General features: G+C 36.0%; 1 protein-coding gene and 1 non-coding gene across 7 annotated transcripts in view; one reads left to right on the forward strand and one right to left on the reverse strand.

The window, feature by feature from the left end:
• The window catches only part of Robo1 (roundabout guidance receptor 1), a 1,064,494-nt gene that overhangs the window by 442,792 nt on the left and 593,835 nt on the right, over positions 1–27,867 (forward strand). The window lies entirely within an intron of this gene.
• LOC132648869 (U6 spliceosomal RNA) lies at positions 11,732–11,838 on the reverse strand. Its single transcript, XR_009587255.1, has one exon. It is a non-coding gene; the product is annotated as a U6 spliceosomal RNA (small nuclear RNA).

The following is a 27,867-nucleotide window of genomic DNA, read 5'->3' on the forward strand; positions in this document are numbered from 1 at the left end:
TTTGCTTGCATACTTTTACTTTCTTTTCTAAAAACTTATTCTTCTCTCATATTTCCATTCTGACTGTAGTTTCCCCTTCCTCCTTGCTTCCCAGTCCTTCCTCCATACACACCTCCCCGCCATCCACTCTTCCTCCTTTACCCTTTAGAAAAGGGCAGGCTACCCAGGGACGTCAACCAAACACAGCATAGCAGCTTGCAATAAGACTAGGCACCTCCCCAGTGTGAGGAGAGGGGCCCCAAACTTCTCACATTCTTAAATGACTGGATGGTACTTAACAGATTTTTGTTTTGTTAATGCTTGCATTCTTATATAATGACAAATAAGAAAACATTAGGTCATATCAAATTCAAAACTATACTCAAAATAATAAACAGATGTAAAGGATGGTGAAGTTATAAAAGATGCTATAACTTATGTTATTTATAAGGCAATACATATGTGAGTTATGGGTACCATCATAATGAAATGAATATTCAACTTTTTTTAAAAAAAAAAAAGCATAAGACTTAATAATTGCAAAGTACACAAATACCAGAAAAATCCTAAAATCATACAACATGCAGGCACCTGAAATATTTACTTCAGGACAGTGTGTAGTGGGGAATGATAACTTAATAATACCCCCAAAGTCCATATGAAATGGGTATTTTCAAACAACAGCAAAAATAGTCGCTTCAACAAAGGCAAAGCAAAACTCAAATTGATTGACTTTTTACTCAAGATTCCCTCCTTTGCCTGCCCTATTACAAACTGTCTGGTCTGCATCAGCAGCCTCCATTCCTACAGGATCTTAATAACATGTTTGTCACTGGTAAGGCAATAAACTAAATTATAATTTGAGCAACTTAAAATCCTCTGACGCCCTGAAGAAGCTCCCCAACTGCTCTAGTTTACTGTATTGTTAGAAGACACTTCTGGATTTCTGTTCAAAAATGAGTTCAACTCAGAATCCAATAGCAAGACTAATAGCAAGCATCCCTAAGATGTACCCAGAGCCATCGGCAGAGCCGAACACAGATTCTCTGTGTATTCTGTTTCATCTGTAGTCTCTCAGAAGAAAGTCCTATAGAGTATTTTATAGTGATGAAAAAGTTTTCTTGCCCCATTAAAACACTGAAAAGTCTTGAACACAATGTAGTAAAATAATAATAAAAACAATCTGTTATATTTTTTTAATTGAATGAATCACATGTGGATAGTGGCTGCCCTGCTGGCTGAAGCTCAGTATATAGAGTTCACTTCCTTCTCACCTGCCGTCAAGAACCATAGAAACAAACAAAAGAGCATGTGTGAAAGTGTGTCTGATGGAGAAAAACCTCAAAAGGCAGTAGAAATACATTTATTCTATATAGTGTGGGCAGATAAACTTCTAAATAGTTATTTATTATGTCAGTATGTAAAAAAAAATTAACGTTAAAATGTTTGGCTAAGGGTGTGCAAAGTTTATATTCACTTTGATTAGCGTGCTATGCTTGGGGCACCCTTTCAAACAGAAAGGGCTGTGCAAAGACTGTGACTTTAGACTGCTGTGGTCATTCGTGGATATTAGACATGAACCAAACAGAGCAATTTGGCCTTGGGAATTGATTTACTTTCTAGCATGTAATAGTGTGATATGAAATTTATGCTACTACATATATTATTAATAGAAAATGAGCCTCACCCTAATTGTAAAGGCCATGGTTAAAAGCATCATCTCTATTCTCATACACTGTGAAATGTCTGAGATTCTTGAAGTTGCTAGCCACAGCAACCACCATCACAGAAAAGGAACGAGATGCTCTCATCCACGTTTGGTAGCTGAAATGATTCTTACTGTTGGCTGAAGGTTTATTCCCTCATGGGAATGCTTACAAATGAATTTCATAATTATCACACTGAAGAATAGGATGTGATCATGACTTCCTTTCATTTCACTCTGGACTAAGCAGAAATTTTATAAATACAAATTACATGTATTTGAGCACTCACTTGCTTCCATTCTGATTCACATGCAACTTCCATCATTCATCATATTAAACAAATATCTGTAGCAGGAAGCAGATGTGAGAAAAGAGATTCCAAGCCAATAAAAATGGTTATTTATAAACATATGCATATAATAGTCCATCAATGGAATACATTAATTTACAAAGGTGTATTATAGATAAGGACATTCTCATGTTTAAGAGGAAAATAGTAACATTTTATGTTTATCGCAATCTTTGCACACATGTTTAGATGACATATTCTTTTTTATGTTTTGCTCTTTTGTTACGGATTAGTGTAAATGCACCCTTGGTTGTATCATGAAATATGAATCTCTCAATATCAATATATAGTACCATTGAATAGTAAAGTTTTTTATTTAATAAAACTATACAGAAAGGTTCTTTTAGTAACGGTCAGGCATGGTAGCACTACTGTTAATGTCTGCAGTGCAGGGAAGGACACCACTCTGGATGCTCATGGCCAGTCTAGTCCATTCAGAGAGTTCCAGGTCACAGAACTACAGAGTGAGACCCTGCCTTTAAAATGAATCACTTACTATGGGAAAATAGTTGTTCTAATAGGCAACGGTTTTACAAAACCCATTTACATAGTGTTCTGCATTTGAAGAGAATATTTAAATGAGCACTGATATATTTTATTCTTTTTATAATTAAAATCACAAATAAGAAATTCTAAAAGCTTAACCATCATTCTTTTTAAATTATTATGTTATCACTGAAAATACCATACATTGTCCTTAATACAACTTAAGACAATTAAAATAGCTGTTTATATATGATTTTTATATATTTAACTTCTATTTTCCTTCTAGATATTAAACATCACTAAAGCCCAAGCTAGACTTACTTCAAAAATGTTATATAAATGTGCTTCATCTTGAACATTGTATATATAATTGACAAATGTATTTTTGCTAAAGCCTGAGAGAGAAAGTTCAATGAAAGTGTGACTTTTTGAATTTGGAAACTGATTTCAGCTCATTTCTCCATAAAAATGTAGTCATACCTCTATCCTAGTAAAAACATAATTAAAAATTATAAATTCCATTTATATTGCTTGATTAAAATGATAATAAATATTATTTTATTTGCTAGTCTCAAAATTTCTATGGTGGTTATTTTCTTTTGATAGAACTTTGAATTTTTATAAGCTTCATTTTTAACATCTAAAAGTGTTTTATAAATTTACTACATTATAGGTATATGAAATAAATTAATGCTTACAAATGCATCTTAAATTTAATGTTTGCTCATCTCATATAATTTTTGCAACTTACAATTTTATCTTGGATGTTCTAGACATATAATATTGCTACCTAAGAATATAATAAAAAATAACCCCACATGTATGACTGGTGTCAAAATTGTTCTTCTTTCAAACAACTGTTCTAGACCAGCGAATTTAGAATTATGTAGTTAAACAGAACTCTGCTTATACAAACTTTTGATGTCTCTGTTATGTTGCTTAACCAACGTCCCACGTTACCCAACCAAACTGGCAACCTGCCAAACATACTTTTGTTCAAGTTAGATAGTACTTCTACTAAGAAATAACTTCTTCATGCCTCATAGTTTAAAAGTAGAAACACCAGCACTCAACTAAAGCTTTCTCCTTTTTTTTCTTTACCAAAAGAAAGAATTTGCAGTATATTTTTGTCATGATTAGTGGTCCCCTCACCACAACATTTGGTTATTTTGGAAAGGGAAAAGTTAAATCCTTGTAAAGCTGTGACTTACAATTTGGGAGCATCCAGGTAGGGAGGGGAGCTTCTGCCAACTTGATCGCGGGATCTACATTACCTTCTAGCTCATTAATGTGAGAAAACTAAGCCCTTCGGCAAGGGAAATAAAGCTGGAATGATATCCTGGATGGTCCTGGGAGGTTTTGTCTGTTTTTCTCTCTCCAGACCACCTCTTCCTCAGTCCTGATGATTTTGGTGTCCGCTAGAAGTCATAGTAAGGAACTCATACAAGGCAGTCTGACTTGTCTTTTAATCTGCACTGTATATATTTTTAAATTTGGGATTTGTTTTCCCTCAAAGTTATGCAAATCTAGGCAAAGGACTTGAAAGAAGTTTCTAATTTTATACCTGAAAATAATTTCCACTGGACATTTTTTTTCTCAAGCTTTATAATTAAGATTGAAGATCTTGAATTTTTTATTAAATTTTTACTTTTTTATATATTAATTGCAGTTTATTCCCTTTGTATCCCAGCTGTAGCCCCCTCTCTCACTCCCTTCAAATCCTATCCTTCCTCCCTCATCTCCCTCAGTCCACTGATAGGGGAAGTCCTCCTCCCTTTCCATCTGACCCTAGCCTATCAGGTCTCTCAAGACTGGCTGCATTGTCTTCCTCTGTGGCCTGGCAAAGCTGCTCCTCTACCCCCCTCAGGAGGAGGTGGTCCAAGAGCTAGGCACTGAGTTCATGTCAGAGACAGTCCCTGTTCCCCTTAAGAAAGAACCCACTTGGATACGTCTGAGCAGGGGGGGTATATCCATGATTGGTCCCTGGATGGATTAAGAGTCTCAGAAATGACTCCTGTGCCCAGATATTTGGTTCTGTTGCTCTCCTTGTGGAGTTCCTGTCCTCTCCAGGTCTTACTGTCTCCCCCTTCTTTTGTAGGATTCCCTGCACTATGCCCAAAGTTTGGTTATGAGTCTCAGCATGTGCTTTGATACACTGCTGGGTATAGTCTTTCAGAGGCCCTCTGTGGTAAGCTCCTGTCCTGTTTCCTGTTTTCTCCTTCTTCCAATTTCCATCCCATTTGTCTTTCTGAGGAAGATCTTGTATTTTAGTGCTGATTCAAATATATCCAAATAGCCAGAAAGAGACAGAATGTCCAAATGGGTAGACAGTGAACATCTTCCTGATACCTGCACAATACGCCCCACAAGCTTCTGCATTATCCCTGATATTAAGTGTTTTGTTTGCAAAAGTCACATCCCTTTGTGTGCTCAGCTTTATGAAACGATGTTCCACAACAAAGACTGGAGAGTGTGGAAAGAGGCAGGCTGCTGCCCTCCTAAGACACCAGAAGAACTGTGCAGCTCCTGGATAATCTGTGAAGTGAACTTTAAGAGTATGTCCCGCATCTTCTACGGTTTCATTGAGGGCGGATTTTCTGTTCCTAGCTGGACTAGTGCTTGTGAAATCTCTAGTACTGAGACTCTCTAAAGTTCTCACTCAATGTGCTTAGTATGAGAAAGCAACTTATAGAATATAGCAATCAGAAGTGCTACTGGCAAAAGCAACAGGTTTTTCTGCCTCTCTCTCTAATCATTTCTCCTTCTAAGGTGTGTTCCTTGGTTCTCCCCTGCCACTTTTGCTAGGAAACCTGTTTCAAGTAATTTTCATCACCCTACCATGAAATTCAAGACTCCTCGTAAAAATAAGAGCAAAACAAGTTACAATGTAACTGATATTAGTACTGAGTGCTGATCATTTTCTGCCTCTAAAAATGGCTTTTAATTTATTTGTTTGCTTGTTTGTTTTCTATTTAATTATATAACAAGTGTGTTTTCAAATACTTTATTAACCCCTATATCTCAAACCTTGCAATAGGCATGAATATAGAATACTAGCTTACTTTTCAAATACATTGTCTCTTCTTATCTGGAGACCTTAAATATCTTAAGAAAAAATCCAGTTAAAATGCAGATAATTAAATGGATAGACAGAAAGACATGCATGTAACAGAAATATAAATTGTTATAAACACCCAAACTATGCATTATAATGAGAATCAGGACAGAAAAGAGGATACAGAAAAATCTTAATTATATATATATATTTTTTTATTTTTTAAATTTTATTCTTTTTTTTGTTAACTCTGTATCCCAGCTGTATCCCGCTCCCTATTTTTTAAAAAAATATACTTGAATTTTACAAGACTGTACTGAGTTGAGGTGGGTCATTTAACATACTAAGAATCATATGTTCAAAGATCCTGTAGTGAGAAATATTTGTCATGTTAAATTTCTTCCAACTAATGAAAGATGTCTGTAATACAATGAACCAAAAATAACAATAATAATAATACGGTAAGCGTACATAATCAAAGCTTGGTACAAAGCTTAAAGTTACAAGATGCCAGCTTTGTCATTGTTGAATTCAAAACCATTACTGCTTGTATAGCATGTATGGTAGCCTGAGATTAGTTAGTGTTTGTAGTTGTCATCTGGACAAAAGATGGTTTGAAATAAGGAGAAGTACTTAGAAAAGAAATAGATTTTGAAAGCACAAATACAAGAACGTCATAACAAACAGGATGTGGGGAATCAGAAATTTTAAGTAATTAAAGATGATTAACAGGGTTTTGTGTTTTTGTTTTTATTTTGTTTTGCTGCTGGTGGTGGTTGTTTGTTTGTTGCTGTTTCAAATGCCTGGACAAGATATCAGTAACTATTATTTGCATTAACTATTAGATAATGTTTGTACATTTATTTGTAATATTTTAGTTAAGAGAAGAAAGGAAATAGAATTAAAGAAATAACACAATGAGAAGGGAGGTGCCAGACAGCAATGATGATAATGGATAATACAGTATGAAAAAGGAGAAAACAAAGTCCTTGAGCAAAAAGAATGGCATTAAGCACACATGTAGAGGAACTGGTTTGGTTATGTTTGTATGTTATGAATACATTGCTTTTTTGTTGTAATAGAAAAAAAAGTTTATGGGACAAGATTACAGACTTATGGAATTATTTTTAATAAAAGTATTCTCAAATTTTCAAGCTCAACTTTCTCCAAAATTTTAAGACAATCTAAACCGAGAGTACAAATTTAAAGTGCTTATAAGAAAATGAAAACAATGAGGACATGGAATCAACACCATTAAAGGGTAGGAAAGAAATGCTATCAAGTAAGTGAACTTGAGTTGCTTTAAAGCATGGAATGTCTGTTTGGAATGTTGAATTTTAAGCACTACCAATCACTATAGCTGAGAAATATTTTAGATTTTCATGATCACTTCTGGCCCAAACCATGACTTTTACCATGGATGGTTGAATTTCAAGGTTTCCTTTTTCAAATTCCAAAAAAGCCAAATAAATTTCTTATTAAACTATGTTATACTGATATTTTTTACTATTTATTCATCAAGTACAAAGTACATTTATTCTTTTATTGTGAGGAGGAATGTTTGCACATAGTACCATTTTAAGGGGATTATTTCTTCCTAGTTTTTAAATGACCAATTCCTTTTTTTTTTTTTATTTTTGACACGGTTTCTCTGTGTAGCCCTGGCTCTTCTGGAGGTCAGACGGCCTCTCATATATAGACAGACATACAGAGAGATTGAAATAAATGATACAGAAATGGTGGGATGGAAACTATTCCCAAAATATGTAATACAAACTCAAGAAAATAGTTTTCAAAATACATAATTGAAGACAAAAAACATATTCACAATATGTTTGAAAAATATTTTACTGAATATATACAACACATTTTTATAATATTTTTTGCTACTTAGTTTTTATATCAACCATCTGTTCAGTCCTGAAAAAATATATATAAAATTAATATTACTGAGGATATTCTATGCAATGTAAAAGTGGGTCTCTGAAAAAATATTATGTCTTAATCTCCTTTAGTTTGTCAAAGTAACAAGAAAACATACAAAATAAACTACCTTGTTTCTTGAAAGTAAATGACTCTTTAAAATCAACTACACACCTTGTTTGCTGAAAGTAAGTGAATCCTTCAAAATTAACTACAGATTCAGACAGACTGGCTCAATATTTATTCATGTCTATTCTACAGAGAAAAATTCATATGGTGTAACTTGTAAGTGGAGATGATTTCACACTACAAGGTATTGTGGTGCTTGATTTCTGCTCTCTTTCTCTTTTAGGGGTTTGTTATTTTATTCATCTGTACATTTGTATGTCTACATGCAGGTATATGGAAGGGAGTGCAGCTGACTGAGGAGATGTGAGAGCCTCATGATGTGGGTGCTGGGGGCTCAAATCAAATCATCTAGAAGAACAACAATTGCTTTTAATTGCTGGGCCATTTTTCCAGTAATTACTTTTAATCTTCCATATAGAATTTTTTGTTAAGCTAAATGTAGAATCGGACCAATTTAATTTTAATTTTGTAGATTCTATGTGCTTAAATGCAGTTTAAAAATTCTCAGATTGAACATTATCCTGCGACTCAGATGAAGATTTGATTGGCTTTGAAGACGAAACCCATGATTTAGGGTTCCAGATAAACCAAGGTACTGTTTTGAATGGAAAGATAGTTTTATGAAAGACTGAAATCACATGTAGCATTTCAGCAACATTGCTCCCTGAAGAAGGCAGAGTAGAAGGCAGAATGGGTCTTTGTACTGCTCTGAGTGACAGCTGACCCCACTGGGCGGCCTCCTTCCTCTGATTCATGTGTTAAGAATGTCTGAGAAGCGCCTGGTAACTGAAGGAACTTGAGGGAGGGTGAGCAACCAACACACTCTCCATGTTGCAAAGGCATGATGTTCAGTAGGTAAGGCACATTAAATACATTATAACTTACTGTGTTTCCAACTGACTATGTTTTTCTCAGGCTGTGATCCTGTAGTTATAACTCTAGGCTTTTCTCTACAGCCTGAGTGTTGGTTTGGGGGCTGATTTTGACATTTAGCAATGACAAATTCTGTGCTTGTCTGTGTTTGCATCTCCCAGTGGAAACTGAATATTTAATATGTAAAAACACTAGCCTGGGGAGCTGAGTAATTGAATCCCAAACTGTACTTCAAGCCAGGGTAGTGATTAATTTGTGGAGGAATTCACTCTGAAGCTCTCGGTCTCCCTTGGTGCTGCTGTGACATGACACAAAATATTAATGTTGGTATGGACAGCATTACATTAAAATGTTTGTGAAAAAAAATGGCATTCAAAGTCAAACTGAGATGTTTACTATATGCCTAAATCAGTTCAAGATGAGGTAACAAAGAAAAATAATACAAAATAAATTATATTTCAAGTTTTTAAGTGGGGAAGCAACACAGTAAATCTGTACATGTCAGCATCATATTTGCATACCTGGTCCTAATTTTAGAATGTAAATAGATATTTGCCTGTGTTTATGAAGTAAAACATTTTTCACATATGCACACTATATTCTTTCTGAGGAGAAAGAATTTAATTGACAGCATATAAGTCAAAAATCAAATGTTTGAAAAGGCGACAGCAAAGATAAAAGGAAGTCAGTTGTATATATATATATATATATATATATATATATATGAAATACAGTAAGGGCATAAAATTAGATATGCAGAGGAAACTTTTTCAATTTAATTTGGCATCTGGTTGAAGTTGTTGCAGTTAAATGTTTAAATATGGTACGCACACTTTAAGAAAAAAAGAAAAAAAGCAGTTTAGTTAGAGTGAGAGAAACAGCCTAAAGGATCAAAAATAACTAGTATCTACCCAGAGTTCAGATTATGTCCTTAGCGCAAAGCAACATTATAATTAATGTGAGTGTTAACCTTCTACCTTAACAAAATCACAGTCAGAGGCTAATGTGGATGCCGCTGTATCCTAAACTCCTATTCCAGTCATCATCTGTGGCCTAGAAAGCTAGTCGGTAAGTTGTCTCATATAGAAAATCAGAACATGCCATTAAAAAAAATAAAAAGCACAAGGAAGCCAAGATAGCAGTGTCAGTTGTACAGCTGCCTTGTCATGTGACCATGCAGAACTTAACCTTATCATCAAGAGCCTTTTTTGTATTCCTATGAAATAAGAACACATTACTTTTCTAGCTTATGTCTAAAGATTATTAATGAATCAAACCACTTAATAGATTTTTGAAATTTTCTGTACACTAGAATCTAGGAACTCAATACAGAGAAAGTATTGCTCTAGAACAGACTGACTGAATGTGGAACAGAGGTAGAGAGGGCAACGTGACCAAGTATAGACCAAGAGTTTACTACAGGCCTATAACCAGGCTGGCAGAAAGAGTGACAGGTTCCTATTTATATGACTATTTCAAGGTCTGCTGACATACACCATTCCTGCCTCAGAGTCAACTTCAATCTGTACATTTGAGTTCCACTGGATACTTTTAACAAGTAAGAAGGCTTTTAAGGATTTTCTTTCCCTGAAAGTATAGCTTCCAAATTTCTCCGTTGTGCACAAGATTTACTAGAAATCAATCATAAACCTAAAAATCAAGATACATACTAGTTCACATTTTGCCAAAATCCCCAGATCAAAGGTTTAAAAGTATGTTTAAATAAACACAAATTACTTCAAGTTGCTTTCAGCATTTGTTTATTAATGTATCACTCCCCCAGGACCAGTGTAAAAAGATTACAACTTCAAACTGTTTTTCTATAAAACGACAGTTTCTATGTTCTGAAAATTATAATTTAAGAAGGCATAACGTATTTAGCTCAAACACCATATGTGCCTACAAAGAAAGACTGTACCTATAGAAAAAGACTGATATAGCTAAAACTAATAAATGCCAAGTAACAAACTTCAAAGTTAACATCTAGAAAAGTCTTTTTTTTTTTAACACATTCAATTACCTTTGGACTTGTTGCCTACAACAATGTAGAGCACGAGTGAAATGACCTACTGAATCAGAATATTTGTATCTACATTAAAAATGTGCTACCTTTTAGTCTTAGAGCTCTAGAGGAAGAGGCAGTCAGATCTCTGAGTTCAAGTCCAGCATGGTCTACTGGTCTACAAAGTGAGTTCCAGGACAGGAAAGACTACACAGAGAAATCCTGTCTCAAAAAAAATAAAGCTAGATTTACACCATGCAAGCTTCCTATGGAGGGAAGCAACCAGCAGACCTAGCCAGGTATAATGCCTATGAGCCACAACAATGACAAGCATGCCAAAATAATTCTAAGGATGTAGTAGCAGCAAGCATAACTTGAAGGCAACCAACACCTTTCTATTTAGACCTAAGGCAACCTCAACAAGAGAGAAATCATTCCTGATAATGGAAACCTACTCAGCTACCTAGGATTAGTAACTCATGGATTTTAGAGGAGAACCTGCACTTCATGAGACCAACATAATCACTAATTAAATTATAAATATTTACCCTTAAACACACAGATAATTGCAGTCCTCACCCCTCATCAAGAAAACTTCCCTTTGCAACTAAAGAGTCCTTTGTAGAAACACACAACCAATCAAAATGCAATGTTGTAGAGCCTCATCCTAACTAATATATCTACATCATAACTTCTTCACTAACGTTCAGGGATCATTGTGGAAGAGGAGGGCAGAAGTATTTTAAAAGCCAGAGAATAGGAAGTTTGATGTAAGATTACAAGGGCTGGAAATGTCAAAGAATCTTCATAAATGAAGTTTCACCAACATGGCTGTCCAACCATGACTTGACTAAGGACGACTCTAACAAACATGCTAACATGAAAGGAAAAAATGCTCAAGAGGTTTCAACCCTAAACAAAGAACTGCTGAAACATAAAGAATACTGAGAACATAAGAAATTGTCTTTCCCAAGGAATATGACAACCATTGGTTATCCCTGAAAGCATATATACAAATAATATGCACATTGTATTTATATATTTAGGAATACACACACACAAAAGATTACAAATTTTACTGAGAAGTGTTGCATGGGAGGCATTGGAGGGATGAAAAGGATAAGAAGGAATGATGTAATTCTATTATAATGTCAAAAATTAAAATATACAAATTGTGCAACTTCCTTTTATTAGTTACATTTTTTGCTCCTTTTCTTTTTTTCTTATTCAAAAATATGGAACACTTCACAAATTTATGTGTCATCCTTGCGCAGGGGCCATGCTAATCTTCTCTGTATCGTTCCAATTTTAGTATATGTGCTGCCGAAGCGAGCACTTAGTTACATTTCTGCAGACATTTTAAATCTATTTTATTGGGTTCTTATACATCCACCTTCCTTCCAACCCTCTTTCCACCCTAGTCCCTTCCAACCTCCCAACACTAGGTAGAACCGAAAGAAGATTAGGTGGGGAAGGGGGCATAGACTTCTATAGGCTACTTCATGCTGACTAGGACCATTGGGTTCCTTGGAGCAAATCTAATCTTCAGTAGTCAGAGTATCCAGGAGTCCAGCAAACCAGCAATCCAGCAATCCAGCAATCCAGCAATCCAGCAATCTACCAATCCACCAATCCACCAATCCACCAATCCACCATTAGCGAACACGGTAGCAGGCCAAACTAGAACAGCAGCAGGGGAAGCAGCCACCTCTGCAGACCCTCTCAGGACTCTCCCACTTAAAACCTATCCAAAGTCTTGAGAATTAAACCATCTGCAGCTGGCAAAGATCACGCTCCTACTCGTGCATGAGGCAAATCATAATTACCTGCTGTGAAGTGACCTCTTGACCCACACCTGGGACAAGAACAAAAGCATAATCACATAGCATAACTGGGTTTTTAAAGAAACCAAAACTCTCACTACGCATTTGCTTATTGCTCTGACAAAATACCTAGCAGAAGAGTGACATGACTATTAGTGTGCAGCTAATTTTCTCCATTTTCATTACTGGACCCTGTTCACCCGTTAGTGCCACCTCTATTCAGGGTAGAATTTACCTCTTTAACTAAACCTTTCTGAGAGAAAAATTCTCAGGGATGCTCCCAGCGCTGCATTTGCTATGTTCTAAAATCCAGATAAGCTGACAACATAGATTAATCATCACATCTTTTTTATATTGTTTTCAAAAAGAAAAAAAATAGGATAATGTCTGGATGATAACAAGTATTTATAACCCCAGAACTCAGGAAACAGAGGCAGAAGAATTGAGCTCTAGGTCAACAAGGTCTTGGAGATACTACCTCAGAAACGCAAGAAAACAAACAATAGAAACCATGATACTGCTATCACCTTGTCTCCATTAATAGATTATCAGATACCTTTTTTAAAAAGTCACAAAAAGTGAGTACACTCTATGGCTTTCTAAAAAGTCAAGTCTAATTAGAATTCATAGAATACTTTGATGACAAAATTCAGAAGAAGTAAAAAATTCAGTGAGTGAGGATCCTGACACTCATTTATCAATGATCATTGTTGCAACTGCCTCAGTAATGCATGTTCCATTGATAGGCTGCTAACTTTTCCCCCACATTCTAAAACAGAACAAAAGAGATCTCTTCATGAATCTATGGAAGATCGACTTCTTTCATTCACAGCTTACACATTGTTTGTTAATACCATCTTGTAACTAGTTTCCAGCGATTTAATCAATTGCCTTAACATGGTCAGGCTGTTTCCATTAATTATAATCCCAGCCCTGTCTCCTGAACTGCTTCAAATTGTGAGGGGAGTAATGAACACATGTGCCCTGCATCTGCAGGCTGAGAGGAATGGGTGACTTTTTCCAATTTTAACCAAAGACAAAGAAATGTAAAGTTTTGATTTGTTCCCTTGAAGGTCCTTAAAGAAATTCATTATTTAAATGTGTGGCTGGAAGCATCTTGTTATAAAACATATGATACTATAATTGTTTGTGGAGTTGAAAGGAAAAACTATCACAATGGAAACTGTGCTTCTTAGAAGGCTTCGATCAATGCATACAACTGGTGTGCCAAAGAATGCTTGGTTTATTACCATTTCTACCAGAGTATACAACCCAAATCCTGAAAGAGCCCTCAGGCTGCAATGTATGCCCCTCTTCTATTCCACATGAATGGCTCTTGCTGAGGAGATGGTCCAGACTCCTTCCTAACCCAGCTTTCAGACAGATGTTAACTCACGTACAGGGAAATCATTCTCTTACTGCACTACTTCCTGCTGTCAGTGTTTTGGGATCTGAGAAATGATTAATTTTTGACATTACGCAGTTTGAGACTAAGTTCAGATTACTGAAATCTCCTTGCAGAGGCTACCGATACTAAAGTGTTAGTGTGGGTGTGAAAGCCTGCGTGTGCACTTGCCTCTCTTTCAAGAGCAGTTATTTGCTTCCATGTAGTAACTAGGAAAATACAATGACACTAATGATTAAGATGCAGAAGAATTTTGTCTTGCTTATATAAACACCACTTTATTGACAATACAAATAGATTGCCTAATGTAGCCCTTATGTGTTGAATCAGAAAATGACTCATCTCAGTGGTAAAATCAACTACAAGGAACAATGTCATTTTGTCTGAAGGCTAAACTGCAACTAGGATTGTGGGAAGGAGACTAATAAGAGGAAAAGCTGTGTTTTCACTCTGGCCTCTTATGAGTAAGGGGTGAATCAATCCAGTTACTGTAGATTCCTTCTGATGGTGTGTGGACTAGAAGATAGTGCCTTTGGAGGGTATACCCTGTTTCATGATTACTCTTTAAATAAATATAACAATATTTTACCTATTTGCTATATTCAAATTATTATTCTCTGTGTTTTCACATGTCGTTTGATTATCATTCAATTATTCACCTCATATGTAAGCGTCTCGATGTCCACTTGCAAAGGGGAGAATGACGCACATTCATTCAGTGTAGATATGAGATAATTATACACAAACAAAAAACCAGGTAACAGTTCCTCCACAAGGTGCACTGGAAAGTTGAATTGAAGGGATGTTAAAGCACACAGCAACTCAAACCACTCAATGAAAAAAATGGCTGAAGTGGAATTACTAACCAGTCTCACTTGACTTAATAACTTGGAAAACAATCCAGACGGCTCACACATGTGAGTTTTCAGTCATCCTTAAGACTACTTATGAGAGTAAGTTGTAGAAGCTCTAAGTTCTGAAATATCAGGTGAACTCCTTAATTACACCCTCTTTCTGTCACTTTTATTAAGATTTAGCACTTGCAGGAATTTCATATCTCAGGCAAGTCTATTCCCCAGACCAAATTAGTTTGCTCTGTGCTTTTAACTTTTAATCTTGTTTCAGTCCTTGTTACAGCCAACATGGGAGAGTTTCTGTATGACTTGGAGGAAAACCTCAAACTAAGGAAACATAAGTAGGCACCTTCTGTTTTACAACAAATCCAAGCTGTAGGTGGCTAGATGCAACACCTCCTTCCCATACCTTCAAAAACTTTTTTCCAAAAATGTTTATGATGAGCCAAAATACATTCTTGCAAAAAATAACATGTGTTCTTAGGAGAACAAGGTCCTCCAATTCATTCCTAAAGATATTTAGAAGCTTTCTAAATGCCCCAGGTAGTGAGAGCTTTCCCAGTGGCAACAGTGGAGGTTGTTAGTAGCTATGGTGTACTACAAACATCTTTTCACATTCTTTCATGCTGTGTACCTGGGCACTATATGGATTACTTAAATACTTACGAAGTTTAATAGTCCTTTCACCTGTCAAAGAACCCCTCAGCTATCCTTTCCAAATGACTTTTAACCTTGTACATGACTGATTTGAAATAGTGTGAAATTATTTTATCATGTAATGTCTTCACTTGAAAACACAGTTCATTTTACCAAAGTTGAGCAATTAGGATGTTTAAAAGTGAAGATCCAATCATTTTGCAAATTGCTAAAAATAAGCGACAGTTTTTCTCTACATCAGTATCTCCTCTACATGAAAAATTAATCACGTGTATTGGATGCTCAAAATTACTTGAAAATGAGCTTAAAATTTACATTTTTTTTAGTCCCCTGTCATTTTATTTTTAAATCTCATCAGTCTATGCTCTGTCTAGTTACCATTTGCTATCCATCTGAATGTTCCCTAGGTCTTGGGCCTTATCTATTTCTTTTCTCTCCACAATGTGCCTCAGAGCACATCTGTAACCTTGGAATTAAAAACAACGGAATGTATACCAATGTCATTCACACTTTTCTTTCATTGCATTTTTTAGTAATTAAAGGAAAATACAGATATAATGGTTTTAGATATATGAGTTAAAATTCACCCAACTGCAGGATGTGTGAAAGGATGCCTGGCACTGTAAATCAAACCAAATAAAACTAAAGTCCGTATATGTCTCTTGGATTGTTTCTTCACACTTGGAGACTAAGTGTTTGTTGATGATCCACCAGTTATTTCAAGTGCCAGAGGAAATGAGAAGGTGTGCAAACTGATACCATTGTGCATTAAGTAAAGGAAGACTCATACGTCTTAGATTAGGTTTTTCTACACCAGACAAATACAGAAACATGATGAGTATGCCACTGGAATTGCCATTTATCACCTACTTTTTAAAATATATTTTTATTTTATTTTTTGAGATTATAATATAATTACATCATTTCCCCCTTCTATTTTCTCCTTCCAGTGCCTCTAATATAGTCCCCTTTGCTCTCTTTCAAATTATTTGCCTCATTTTTATTAATTGTTGTTACATAATACACATACACACACACACACACACCTACATATGTATGTATATATGTCTATATGCCCTGTTCTGTCTATATAATGTTCCTTGGAAGTATGTTTTCAGCGCTGACCGTGTGGTATGACATAAACTGTCCAAGTGCTCTTCCCAGGGGAAGATTATTTTTTCCCCTCTCAGCATTCTTTAGTTGCCTGTAGTTCTTTGTGTAGGACTAGAGTTTCATTGGTTTCCTCATTCACTTTGGCATACCAATGCTGTTATCTTTGTTCAGCTCATGTTTAGGCAGTCTTATTTGCTGAGACGTTATGAGAATAGCTTTTGACAACTCTGCAGACGTGAAATCTGTCACCTGTTTTAGAAAGGTTTTCATTAAGTATGCACGCAGCAGCTCTAAGGATAACAGGTTGGTGAAAACCATAGCATAACATAACCACCTTTCACTCTAATGGCAATGATGATGATTTTGTCTATTTTAACTTGGTATATTTTGAAATTTTCTACATTTATTTATTCAGTTTGTGTATGAGGGCTGGACAAGCATTTTGCACAACGCAGGTGAGGAGGTTAGAGACTAGTTTCAAAAGTCTGTTCTTACCTTCCACCATACAGATGTGGGTATTGACAGGTCAGGTCAGGCTTTGACAAGCATTAAGTCCTTGTACCCACTGAGCCAGATCAACACTCCTACATTGGTACATTTGTAAAAGTTGAGTGAATTTTAACTACAAGAAAATATATTCTTTATGTTATTATTGTTAGCACAGCCTTTCATATGGCCCTCTTTCGTGTGACATTCTTACTGGGGAGAAGTGAACAAACGACTGTTCATCTCAGCTAAGCAAATGATGACAGACTAGATTAAGGATACCACCAAAGTCCAGTTTGGTGAAGCAATGGGCTTTATTAGACTGCCTTACAAGAATATGCATGAGGGATTACTTAGAGCAGCAGAAATGACTCAAAGACAGCTGTGTCACCAATTCCTCTACCCAACTCTATTTCCTTGCAGGGTGCCTTTCAGGATGTCAGCCTTCTGTTGACATCCTGTCTCTCAAGGTACTTCCTCCAAGATGGAAGGTTGTATCTCAGAGGAAATTGGTACACACAGACAGACTGGACTCTGCCTCACTGAGTAACTGAGTGTGGCTTTGAACTTCTGCTCACTTCTTCCACTTAGGTCCATTACATATGGGAAACCGAAGGCTTTAGGCATGCTAAACAAATCATTAGCAATTGCACTATATCTCCAGCCCAAAAATTAGTTCTGCCATCATGTGGGTCTCCTGCAGATTGAATTCAATGAGTAGGCCATACAGCAAGCATATTTATTACCCTTCTTGCTGGTCCACAAATAAATTCTTATAATAATAAAATAAAAGATTAGAAAATCATAGTGGGTAAGTGAACATATGTAATTTCTCACTGTGCAGTATCCAGTGTTGCTGTTTGGGCTCTGCTTCCTTTGTTCTCCCTGGCCAGGAAGTACAACCATGGTGGAAGATCCTTAGGGAAGGATATGGAAGGCAGGAATGGCAAGGGTGATGGAGACTTCAGGGGGGGGGGGGGGTGAGCACAATGGGAACAGACTTTCCAGACTCTCAGGAGGCAGGATTTACCAAGGAGTTCTCTTTGAGGGAACAAAGACTGTAAAAATTTGGGAATAGGTACAGGCTTTCAAGGGTGAGTGTACATCATTGGCTGGGGACAAGGTTCTGGGAATGTCTTATTTGTATAGTGCTTACTGGACATGACCTTATAAGAGAGGAAGTTTAACCTGGCTGCAACTGCCTCACCTCTGGTGTGGGCAACGGTTGGGGGGGCAGAGACATGCAGGATACAGACAAGGGAGGGAGGAGTGCCCACTCCTACAGATTTAGAGTCGACATTTCCAAGGTTGGACAGGACTGAACCCAATTCTGGCTCCACACTGTCTCCTCCTAGTTCCACCATACTCCAGCCCCACACTGTGTCTGGAGAACAAAGTATTTTAGATGGAATCATTTCCCTTTCATTTTCTCCTATGCATGACTTCCTTAAAATTCAAATTGCTCCTTAGACATAGTTGCATAACATTATGTTATAAAAATCTAGGAGTAGCCAATATTTGCTCCTCTCCATCAGTCCCAATTCTTTATATTTCAACAGGTCCTATACTGAGCCTCTGAAATGTTCTTGAATTTGAGGTTTATCTCATTCTGTTGTGTCATCTCCTCAGGGCCAGCTACCTTCAACTTTTTTTCAGTTCACTGAAGCAAAAGATTAGCTGGTTGCCATGCTTCCACAGCCCTCCCTCAACCCTGATGTACATCTTCACCAGCGTGAATTACTGCATCACAATATTTCTCTTTTCAATCCTCCTGATAATTTTCTGTCTGGCCTAAAATAAAACTGAAACTCTCTGCATGAGAGCTACTGAACGTAGAGCATTACTCAATATACTTTTGTCAACCTTCTACTTGATCTCGTTTTATCTCTTACAAAAAAAAAAAATAGTGAAATTATCCCATGATATCTAGAAATGAATAAAACTCCTAGGCTCATAAAAACAAGCACGGGTCACCTCTCTAAAAACAGAACCAAAAAGTCCTTCTGTCCTATTTGGAAAAAGTAGAGCTGAGAGCTGATGTCAGTATCATTTTCACCAAAACTCTATCCAAAGTTCCCTCGTGGCCATTTCTTTATCACACACTGGGCCACAGCTTTAGCAGCTAAAGGGGACCCTCTCATTCAAAACACCAGGAGAACATCGTTAATGTTTAATATTTGAGCACAAGCCAAGGTTTCTGTTTGTAGGTCTCAGGAGGAAAGCATTTTGATAATTGAATGATTTCCGGCAGCGAAGCACATTCCCAAACCCACAGGCACTCATGTCTGTTCCTGGCTCCACTGCCAAGATGCTTATTTATTCTGTGTCTGGGCTTTTCCAGTTTAAATAAGTCCTTCTGCTTCACTATTATGTCCACTTGTATTTGGTGTACAAATTGTTTTCTCATTGATTCCATGCCATGGCATGTTTCTTGAGAAGTAAGTCTTATGGCTTGCAGAAGGTCTGAGGTGTTTGTGAGCACTGAAGCAAGGAGTATTAAATCAAACTTCCTGTTTCAGACTGGCGCTTATAGTTCGATTTAGGAGCAAAAGCAAGTTGGCGAAATCCTGGTGTTGCTGTCCCTTCTCTGGCTGCTTACAAAAATGTTTATCTTGTGTGCTTAAAACAGGGTTCACTTAGTAAATGCTTTTCCCTGCATGTTTTCTCAAATGCAGTGACTGGCAAGCTCCAGATCTTTTCCCTCTAAATACACCAGCTTTTCCTTTCTTCTTAAATCTTTCAAGCCCTGAAAGGGAGGCAGTTAATTAACTGCTGCAGATGATTTGGGCATGGAGTTCGGCAGGCAGAACACTGGAAAGTTGTTAGCATTTTAGTACTTGAATATTTCAGAGCACATGCACTTTGGAACAATTTTGCTGCGTATGCAGAGGGGAAAGTCTTGTCACTTTTATTTTGTAATGTTTTTGATGCCTGCAAAAGCTAAACAGGAGACCTAATGTTTTTATGTAAATTTTTCCTCAGTAGTATGATGTGCAGGATCCACACCCCTCACAGGATAAAAGGATGAAATGAGCTGAGGACTGGCCAAAAATATTTAGCCTGAACTTATTACTTTCTGCCAGACTAAGTGCCCTACATGGAAATGCTGGTTTACTTCCCACTGCATCTCTACAGGGTTAACTATATGTGTGATATTGTTGACTTTGCATGATGGAATGAAGCACAAAGGACCTGATCAATAGCTCAAATAGCACAGATCATGAGGAGCAATGAATATGTGAGAGATGAGATTACTTATGTCCTGGAAAGAATAGAATGAGATGGACAACATGAACCTTCAACACGTGGAATAGTACACAGTTAAAAAATGCATACATTGAAACTTTTGTGGAGTTTTCTACTTCATGTGCTTAGAGTCAGAAAAAGAAAAACCTATTCAAAAATCATAGGGGACATTTTTGAGCAAATGATGCATCAAATATACTGAACTCTCTCAGAGTTATCAGTATAAAAGCAAATTTGTCTAGTGGCAACACTGTTTTATTGTCATTATAATTAACTTGGAAATAGGAGGCACACTGTTCATATTCTATTACCAATCCCCCCAACTAATAAGCGAGAGCCTCTTAACTGGCCTCAGTTTCCATATCAGTAAATGGGAACCAAATCAGAGTAAATTGGAACCAATCACAGTGTTCAAAGGACTTGGACTTAGAAGCACAAAAGACTGAATGTCACCTCGAAGTTGATGTTTTGGTGATAGAGACTTTTCTTTTAGACATTCTTCTGTCCCAGTGTGAAAATTGAAATCATTTGTTCCTCCCAGGTTAGCAACACCACCTTTCATCATGTGGTTTAAAGCACAGTCCAAGTATTTCCAGTGTCTGGAGCCATAAAGATGCTTTAATTAAACTTTGTGTTCAACTCATCTCCGGGCCTCAATTATCCTAGCAGCAACTGAATCAAAGAAACAGTAAGACTTTACTGGAGATGGGAAATACATAGGATGTTATCCCTCCAAGGATTCCAATTCTGTGGCTGAGTCTGGGTTCTAGAGGGAGTGAATTATCTACTAATAAAATGTAAGATTCCTTCATTATTGTTTCAATCAATTTAGGATAAACCTACCTCATTTCCTTTTGCCTGTGTGTAGGTTGCCTGTCATTTGGAATGACAAAGTGCTTCCCCCAAGGTCTCCAGTGCAAGGAACTGGCAGTTTTCCTAATGAATCTTCATCTGTTTCCTGTGCCTTCTACATCATACCTTTGCCTTTCCCCTTTGCAGCCCCTTTACCCCAACTGATTGGAGTCAGGACCTAGTTTGTTGTTGTTGTGGATGTTTTAAAACTTCATTTTCTGCATATTATCTTTCTTGGGTTCCTTCCCCCAATCCATTCCAGTTGCATGTCTGAGAAGACCTCTAATCTGGCCAGCCAACTGTGTAGTCAAATAAGAGACCAGGTCATCTGACAAGTCCCCTTCACTCAGGTAGACAAATGAAGAATAAGTGAGCCCTGGGAATGACATCAAGGACTTTACATTTCTGGTCACATTCACATAACCCTAGTATAATTTGAAATGATCCATTACAAATCCTATATAAAAAAAAATCCTATATGAAGTATAAATTCAAAAGAATATGTAGATGTCTCCCAGTAGTTTTCCATGTGAAAATATTTTGTTTGAAATTCAGTACTAAAGAGTATCTGGAGTTAATAAAAAGAAAAATTTATTCTGTCCAGATGAATGAATTTAAAACCAAATTTTCTTACTAAAGAATAACAGAGTATATGATCTTTTGGAAGCTATGTTAAATAGATCCAGTGGCTTTAAAAATATATATGTTATGACTAGTTGAAAATTTTGCATATTAAACCAAAATGCAAACATTTTCATCATGCATGGTAGTTAATGTAAAATTCATCTGATGGACAAATCTCTTGGTGATTCTTTTCTGCCATTTATTATTTGTTGTAACCAGACTGTTAGTGCTATTAGCAGCCCATTTCAGAATGCCCGTATTTTTTAAAGGAGTAGAGTGAAAAAATTTAAGAAAAATGATATAATCGAACAAAAAAGAAATGAAGAATAACACGTTGTCTGTAACCCTTTCTATAATGCATACTGTATATATGTGTGTGTGTGTATATGTATGTATATATATGTATATATGTATGTATATATATGTATGTGTATATATATATATATATATATATACGTATGCCTATATCTATATCTGTATATGGGTGTATACATGTATACACATATATAATGCATGCTTCAGGTACTGGATTCAGTAAACATTTTCCTCACACTGATTTATATTAGTTGATTTTGTGTACAAAATTTTACTATAGATACCAAAATCTTTTGAATATGTGCTCTAAATATGCCTAACTCCTGTCACTATGACCACAGGTATAAAGCCTGTGGTTATGTTAAACTAGGCCAACACTGAAGACATACTTTTTATCAAAAGCAGATTTAACAACACTTTTTATGTCATCAAAGCATAGTGAATTTACTGACAGATGGAGGATTTTGCACTAGACTTCCTGTTTTCTAAATATCGTTCTAAGGATGTACTTTTAAATGTATTGCTTTAGAGTGAATTCTATTTGCACTGATCTTCTTTCCAATGGAGAGTTGCCAGAATGAATTTCTCCTTGACATCTTCTTTCTTGTATTTAATTTCATAGAGTTCATTAAGTGATAATGCAAGAGATTTTAGAGGATTTGTGGTTCAAGCTATAATTAGAAAAATTATACTTAAAGGTATTAAATAACTTCTCTAATCAAAAAAAATGGAGGTGGGGAAGCCGGCAGATAGCAAATATATTGAATCCAACTCAAGAAATTTATCACTGTACCTGCAAGTCATCAGAGAGGCAGGCTAAGGCTGATCTTGTGAGACCAAGACTTTAAAATCAATACTTTGGCAATCACACAAAGGGGATTTCATATAAAGAATACTAATTTACATAAAATCTGAGTGTATAGAATTTTCAGTTTAAAATTCAGTATTTTTAAGGCCTAATGAATTATTTTTCAGTACCTTTCATTCTAAAACATCTAAAACTAGTGCATATTAACTAATAGAGAAAAATAAAACACGTGACTTGCTAGATCAGTTATTGTTATATCTGAAAATTAGGGAAATCTCAAATATGCTAGGAAATTTACTAATGAAATTTATTTTTACTTACCACTTTCATTTCGTTTCCATATTTAATCTGACTGTTTTCAAATGTATAGCAAATTGTATTTCTTTGGGGGAGAGGAGACCTAAAGTGCAAACGTCCAGAGGAATCAGGTTTACTGTGCTATGAGCCATGTTAGATGGAGCTCGGCAGAGGCACACAGCATCTTCTTGGCTCAAGGTCTAGGTGATGGTCTATTTTGCAGCATGTGTCTATCATTACAATACGCATCTTCAGGCACTCCTTTATTGTAATCAGAGCAGTCAGATAGAGCTGCTCTTGTTGCTGGCACTCTTTGAGTCTAAGGAATTTGGTTGGTAAGGTTTTATTCATTAACATTTTTCCCACTTTTTGATATTTGCAGTTAAAAGTTAGCAGAAGACTACTAAAGAACATTTTTCTACCTCATGTAGTAAATTTGGCAAAAGTGAAGTGTGTGATTCGAGCGGAATGAGAACTAGATAAATTGACTCTAGCAATTTTGTTTAAACACAAAGAAAAATGTCATTTTCATCAAACATGATAACCCTTTCTTTTTAGACATTCTTATTTTCAAAGGCTTCTGTTTCCCTGAGGCCATTTCTTATTTCTCAGTTCATTATCAAAACATTGTCACAAATACATAACATCACGTTTTTATTTTAGAAGTTCCACATTTCAGGTCTTCATTTTTTCTGCTTCACTTACTGCTTTTTCAAGAAGACAGAATTTTTAGGCTTTAGTTGTATGTGTGCTTTCTAGTATCACTTTCTTTTCTAGCACTTTTTGACAGTGCAAAAAGTCATATTTTCAAATAATCATGCTGAAGCAATGATTATTATCCCTTTAACTGTAGTAAGGGTTTAGCACATAACCGATATTGTTTTCTCATCTGTTCTCATTTAATTTGCAGTGTCAGGCAATTGAATCTTTATGAACACTGTCTTTAATTTCAAATAATTTATAACGTATACATTCATGTTTTACTAGGCTTTCATTATAACTTTTTCAAAGAACTGAGTTTCTACATAGCATAGAAGCTGTGTTGTATTTTCTTTTTAGGTGTATTTCTTTGCAAATACAACCAATGTATTCAATTCCAAGGGTATATTCCAATCTTTATTCTAAAAATAACTTATTGAAATAATATGTAAAAGACTAAAAGCCAAGTGATCTCATTCTAACATTATTTGCCTTAGGGCCATTTAATTTGTTGTTGGCCAGACAAGAATCTTCTTAGAAGACTTTAATTTTAATGTCAGTTGAAGTTAGTGAGTTACCGGTCCATTCAGAATGAAAATAAAACTACCAAAAACCCATGCTCTTTTGAGATTTAGCTAGAAACTACTGGAGACTGGTACACATTGTGTTACCAAAATTTTGGCATGAACCTGGATTCACATGATGAATTAAACACAAAAGGATTGAGAGAAATAACAAGGAAAGGAAGCAGATAAAGATAGTATTTATGTTTAAACTATACCATAATTTGCTGCAGAGATAAATCAATACAGTCATGATTTGCTGGGATTTTTAGGTTTTTAAGTATAGAAATGACCTAGTTGTTGTGTTAATGATATTTCTCATGACTACAACCATGTTGGACACAGAGTAACTTAAAAAAAAAAAGAAGTTTGGCTCATGGCTGAATATCTCGCTTATTGTGGCCCGGCACACACAACCATGGCACCCCATTCTGTGGTAGTAGGAGGCCACTTGATACCTCAGTGGAAGAGGAAGCAGCCAACGAGAAAAGCACCATTTGGTTGCCTTTCTACATTCTTCCCTTTTTAATTCCGTTCAGAAACCTGTCCCAAAAGACTTTACTACCCATGGTCAAATCAGGGCTTCTATTTGAAGGTAAGTTTCTCTGGAAATGCTCTCAAAAACACATCCAATTGTGAGCTTCTATAATGCCCTAGACAACTCTCTATTTCACCAAATTGGGAGTTAAAATTAACCATTACAGGTTTATGCAAGTACATTTATTAAAAGATCATCAATTTTGAAGAAGATGAAACATTCCAGAAAGATATTTTCATTACAAATGGTCAAGTAACCAGAGGCTAAAAAGCAGTGATGTCAGATACAGCGTTACAGGGAAGTATTTGTGACTACACCACGATAAAGGAATGAAAGAGGAGTCATTGTCAGAAAGACAAATTTTAGCCTTGAGTTGGGTAATAGATGTGGAAAGTGTCATCTGCTATCTGTGAATGAAAGCTTCTGTCTGTGGGGGATGGGGGTTGGAGTGTAGAAGGAAATACTGGAAACAGCCACAGGAAAAATAATGCAGTAACCTGTTCCGACTTATCAATACCCAAAATGCGTTTACCTTTTAAATAAGCAACTTAAACTTCATGAAGACACAACCCCGTTCATTTTTATTCATTTATTTATTTATTTTTATTTTTAGAAAGTACATGTTGGGGGCAGGGGCAGGGGAATCTAAGAAAGTAGGATAGAAATCCTGGTTTGGATGGATGCATTTTGAATTGGGAAATAGCACCGAAAGCAGGTGTTAAAAGGCCAGTTTGTAAAGTTTTAGAAATACTATCTCAACTCTCTAAGAGACGAGTCAGAACCTGAAGGTAGATGGGGAAAGCAGGAGTAATCATGAGGACCTGAGTACCATCGCCTGGACGTACCTAAAAAGCCCGCTCAGCTGTGGGTGCCCATCACCCCAGTACTGGGGAGGAAGAAGTCAAAGAGAATCACTGAAGCTGCTTGGCTACCAGCCTACTTTTAGGTTCAGTGAGACACTGTTTCTCAAAGGAATAAGCAAGTAATGGAGCGGGACACCCAGCCTCCTTCTTGTGCCTCCCCATCCATACACAAATCCACAAACATTTGTGTATATACCACACACAAACACATTCAAACACAGATAGTAACAAAATTAAATAAAAGAAGGGTAACCCTAGGTAGTAATCTTGCCACATATTACATGTTTACAAGACTCTACAAAACTCTACTAACATTCCTGATGATAATGAATTAAACTGGTAATTAGTAAATTGAGAGTGTGCATACCAGTTTTAAGTATTTTACTCTTAGTCTCACTTCCAAATGAACCATTTGCATTTTCCTTTTAGTTTACATGGTAGCTCTTTCATTCACAAATTTGATGGGTTTATTATCAAAAATAGACCATTATAAAAATAGAGCATTGTTATCACTGTTCATTACTGCTAGAACTCTCATTTCTTGTGATATACTGTATCTGTAATTTGATTTTAAGAAATTGTAAAAGGCAATTTCAACAAATATTTATATTGTTATTGATTTGTTTTTGTTTTTTGCTTGGTTTTCATTTTTGAGATAGGGTCTGTGCAGTTCTGGCTGTTCAGGAACTCACTGTGTCAGTCAAGTTGCCTTAAACTCAGAGACACATTTGCGTCAGCCTCTCACATACCCAGTCAATGAGCCTAAGCCATAAAGAATAGATTAGCTGTCAAACCACAGGGCCCCTGACTATCACATAATAATTTGTTATGAAATGCTTGTATTTATTTTTCTCATTCCTTATTGTCACTACTATCAAATGCAAGCACTTTCCTTTTCATTTTTGAGTAATCATTTCTGAGTTAAGTCATTGGCCAATGATGTTTCATAGACAACCCATTTCAAACACTGAAGACTCTTATCAAAGCTGCTGGTTACCTTCCACAACCTGACACTAAGGCCTGTTACTGAAAAGAGCTTTCATATCTCCAACTATAGAGAAGTTGACCCAGTGCCCAACTAGAGCTCCGCATCAGTTGAGCGGCCTTCTCTGATCTGGAAGCTACTCGACATGCTCCTGGATGTGTGCCTTTTCTCCTCCTTTTTATTTTCTCTTCTATTTTTTCCTTTACTTTAGTTCTCTCCCATTAGTGATAAAAAGGTATATTTTATTCTAAGAAAAAAGTGGGATTTTCAACGGATTTCTAATTAATAATTGTATTTTCTTGTTTTTCTCTCACCTGTGAACTCTTCTTTTGAAACTCATGGCATCAAGCTGACTTCTGAGCTGAGCTTTTCTCCTGTTGAATTAAGTTTGTGCCCTGTGTCTTTCAGCTATCTTTGGAGCATAATATATCAACATATCTTTTCTTTTCTGCTTGAAAAGGACAGTCTTCTACTTGTGCCTCTTGTTATATTCCCATTTCTTTCTTATTTTTTTCTGTCTTTGCGCCCTCAAAATAAGTTTATCCTTAGGTAAATGGAGGCAATGTGAATTTTTTTTCAAGTGCTTTTTATCTTAAAATGGTTAATACAGTTGATTGATGCCTTGTGTATATTAATTTTATTTTAGATTTATAAATTGTTTTTCTTCACAACTTAAAAGACATTGTCCTATTGGCATCTGGTATGAAATTTACTGTAGTGAATCCAACTACCTTCTGTTTATAGATTGGCCCCTTCCCTCTTGTATACTCTTACATTCTCCTATAGAATGTTTATTGTTGGTTCTCTATTTAAATCCTGTGGGGTACTTGATAACACCTTCGGCCAATGTGAAGAGTAACATTCTTTCAACCCTAGAACCTTTGATTGCAATGCTTTTTAATTTTTTTTCCTAAGTATTTTCTCTGACCTGTAAGAAAATCTTATTAATCTAAAACAGTATCTCACCTGAATATCAGTCCTTTAAGTTTTCTCTCATATTTCTACTTTATCGCTTTCTAACATAGCTAAGATATTGCCTAAACTTTTTATTCAACTCAAGTCTTTATATTTTTATTACAAAATCTAGACAATTGCTTTAACTCACTTTATCAGTTGTCCTATGTGTTGGAAGGGGAGTATGTTACTATAATAACTCTCAGAGTTCCTTTTATTCTGCTGTCTTTTCTTCCCATTGAAAAGAAGGGGGAGTAACAGCATTTGCAGCTCAGTCTTTACT

This window comes from Meriones unguiculatus, chromosome 17, assembly GCF_030254825.1.
Source record: "Meriones unguiculatus strain TT.TT164.6M chromosome 17, Bangor_MerUng_6.1, whole genome shotgun sequence".
NCBI lineage: Eukaryota > Metazoa > Chordata > Mammalia > Rodentia > Muridae > Meriones > Meriones unguiculatus.